The sequence below is a fragment of the Mesoplodon densirostris genome, chromosome X, assembly GCF_025265405.1.
Source record: "Mesoplodon densirostris isolate mMesDen1 chromosome X, mMesDen1 primary haplotype, whole genome shotgun sequence".
Taxonomy (NCBI): domain Eukaryota; kingdom Metazoa; phylum Chordata; class Mammalia; order Artiodactyla; family Ziphiidae; genus Mesoplodon; species Mesoplodon densirostris.
The window spans coordinates 63,191,703-63,195,561 of NC_082681.1; positions in this window are offsets into that span (position 1 = coordinate 63,191,703).

Sequence of the window (3,859 nt, forward strand, 5' to 3'; positions counted from 1 at the left end):
TGATGGTATTTTCTTCCCAGACCTATGTCAGAGTAAAGGAAAGAAAGAAAAGAAGAAAAGGTTTCATGTTTAGTTAAAGTATGAAGTCGTGATCCAGCATCTTGGGTGGAAGTGGTCTACCTCAATGTCAGCTACTTCTTTTCCTGGTCAGTTCACCTTTTGCACAGGGTGAGATTTCAGGTGAAGCTTTCTAAAGCTGTGAGTTGTATACCCAATGTTCAAACCCCTGAAGTTTGGCTGCCATCTGGGTAGTGAGGCGGACCCAGTATAGTCCCTTCCAAAGAGATTCAAGGGCAGTCTTTGTTCTTAGCAATTCCAAACCAGAAGGGTGGGTGAAAATTTGAAATGTTAGTTGGGAGAGTCATAGCTAGATATTTGAGAAAACTAGAATTCAGTCTCTAGTCCAGTTTGCAGGTATATAACAAAAACCTCAAAGAAAATTAACAGGATTAGAATCTAATGTCTACAAAGGAGCAAACATAATTTTTCTCTCTGTAATCACCCCCAAATTTTTCCAAGACAGTCACAGAAAAACTAGTTTGTATCAAAGTTGGCCTGGTTATTTACATAAGTGCAGCAAGAATAGCAATTCACCATAAGTGCTCTTTTTAAGATTGAACTCTTAAAAATCCTCTGAGACCCAGGAAGGCAAGCCAGGGACTTTACCTAGTAAGGCTGTTGTGAACACTCTAAGCAAGGTACTAGGACAATTTTTACAAGAATCTTTTGTAGCTCCATAAAGTCAACCTGAGTTCCTTTAAAGCTATCTTGTTATATCTGAGTCTATGTAGTCTATGTAGATCTCTCTGAAATATGGCATTCCAGTTAAAACCTTGGTAACATAGCCAATGTTTCCAATTGTGTCCTATTATAAGGAGAACAGTTTTTTAATTAAATATTTGCTAATAACTAACATAAAAAGAATACACGAGGGTTTCCAAATTCTGGAAGGATCAGGTAGGGAAAAAAGTAAATGTTTCATCTTTGTTTACAAAGGTATACTTTACCAAGTTGCTATAAGTAAATGTTTCATCTTTGTTTACAAAGGTATACTTTACCAAATTGCTATAAGTCACAAATAGCTTAAGAGAAAAGGTTTCCTTAAATCTGGAAAAACAAAACATCAAGAAACCAGCAACATTTCAGACAAAAATCGTGAAATTATAATCATCTTTCTCAGTTAATTCAGTCCCATGTAATTAATACTTGTTCTGCTTGAATCCAGTTTTTCTATTAGTTCTAGAAATTCTTACCCACTTCAGATTTATGATTTTAAAATTATCAGAGACCTGTACTTGTCAAAGTCCTCTTTGTGAATCTCCTTGAAGATGAAGCCCTTTTGTAGGAACATTTTTGCAAAAGGATATGAGTTAAACAATAACGTTGTAAATGGCAAAGACAAAATTCCCATTGTTAAAAATTAAAGGAGTATTTATTATAATGGAAGTGACAAAGAAATTTGGTGATTTCTGTGTCATACAACATCCTAAGATGATAACTAGAATGATGACTGATAATACTACACCAGGATATATCAGATTTCCAGGAATTTCATACACTTACTGGAACACTTATATAACTGTACAACTCTATCATAATTATTACTTCTTATTTGACAATGCTTCATAGGTAATTTAACACATCAATTAAGCCTAGTTAGTTTAGCATCTCTCTTTTTATATGGAGAGAAAATCATTCTTTTGCAATGTTCCAGGGGACCTCTGGAAAATCCCCAAATTAGTTCAAGGTCAAAAAGGTTTCATTTAGAATTTGATTTTAGGTAGTTTGTCAAAAAATGTTAAAAGTTTTGAACACTTGACTAAACAGGATCATAGATCATTATAAAACTATACTTATTTATTTGGTCAAAGTGACAATAAAATATTTCAAAGGCAAATACAGAAGGTTACATAGTTGTGAGCAAAACTTAGCTCTTGATAGTGAAAAGACTGTTATCTTAAGTAATCAAAGATGTGACGATAAAGATAACACAAATCACAGGAAATTATTTTGTTAATACTCGAAATATATTTTCCTCATATTAAATTTTCCCTTGAAAATTTAATTTTCATTGTAAGTTTTCAGTCAGTATTGAACAATCCTCCTTGGATGTAAGAAGGGTCTCCAAAGAGGGTGCAAGGGATACTACCTTCCCCAAATCCAGAGTCACTCACAAAGTTAGACAAAAGAAAGAACAGGCAACTTACATGTGGCAGGCAGGCAGAAAGCTAAGCCAAGTTCTTAGGACCTGAAATGAGACAAACAAAAAGGCAATAGCTATTCTTGGGAGAGAAAAGATCAATAACCAGGTCTGGATTTGGAAAAGAACATGAAATTTTATTTCCCTCTCCCAACTGGGCACTACAGAAAGAAATTCAGGAGACCTGACTTTGATAGGAATGTTCAACATTTTCTGGATCCTGCCAATTTTTCCCACATCTCCTCTGCAGGTTCTGGAGGATTCCTACCAAATTCTACCAGAATTTGGCAAGTTTTTTTTTTTGTTGTTGTTTTTTCTCTTGGCTGTTTAAGGGAATAAAGTAGCTGTTTACCAGGAAATCATTCAGACTCTTTTCATCTCTAGTAGGGGCCCATATGGGAGCTCTCTTTGGAGGTAGATACAAGGGCATTCAAGTTAATGTTGAATAAACTGAAGAGGACCTTTAAGGAAAATCTCCTTTCCAGTGTTTCAGTTGATTACAACTGAGATATCAATTCCTGGGCCAGTGTTTTGGTGATGGACCCCCTAGAAGGGTGTAATAGGGGAGGCCTAGGTGTTGTTCTAGATACCTTCTGTGTGTTTAACTTTTGCTATTTTTGTAGATATAGCTTCTGGAACCATAGTTCTTAGATACAAAATAGGCAAGTGTGTCAGAAGGTGGTGCACTTGTCTCTTTGGAGCATAAGGGTCCTAAGCCTTGGGTCTCTTGGAGCCAAATTGATACCAAGGGGTATATGCCACTGGTTTGAAGGTTGTGTAGTGTTGGACAGTGTACCTCACTGCATGAAAAGTATCTTGAGTTTGGCAGGTGACCTACTGTAAATTGAACCCATTTTGTGACAGACTTATCTTAACAAAGGAGTCTTAGAGTTAGGTGATAAGTGCTTTAATAGCTTTTAAGTGCTTGACAAATGTCCACCATTTTTGTGACTTTTTGGCTTCCGAGATTCTCATTAGCAATAGGTTTTATGTACCCTAAACAAGAAAAACAAACATGTGCACCATAACACACCAGCAGTAATCAAGAGATGTTATTGTGGCCTGGCCTAAAGAAGGCCCAGTGCACACTATCAATTCCCAACATAGAACCTGCAACTGGGGAAAAGAGTGAACAAGCAGACACCAAAGGTGGATACTGTGGACTGATTCCAAACAAATGGGAAACTTCAGCTGCTACCTGCCGTTCCTAGCATTGAATCTGGGAAAGGAGTCCAAGCAACTGGGGAATTATAGACCAAACTGACAGCAGTTCCCAGCATGGAATCTGGGACAGAACCAAGGGCTGGGGTTTTCCACTCAAATAGGGGAGTTGTGGGCTGAGCCAAGGTCTAGGGGCTTGTGTTTTGCCTGGAACCATCTGCTAGTTCAGGCTTTCCTAGATTGGAAAGCCAATTAGATCGAGAACTTGAAGCAAAGTGAGTAGAGCTCAGAAGAGAAATTTCCTCACAGCTTTTGGAAATGGCAAGAAAGACAAAGAATGCAAAACATTCACAGGTATCAGTGCCTGGGTTTCTCTTTGACCCCCAAGCTGTCAGAAGTCTCCTTCAGTCCTGCTGTTCCCACCAAATCTGTTAAGAAAAACAGTATTCAACTGAATAAATTTACAATCTAATTGGCTTTATTTAATGATACTAAATC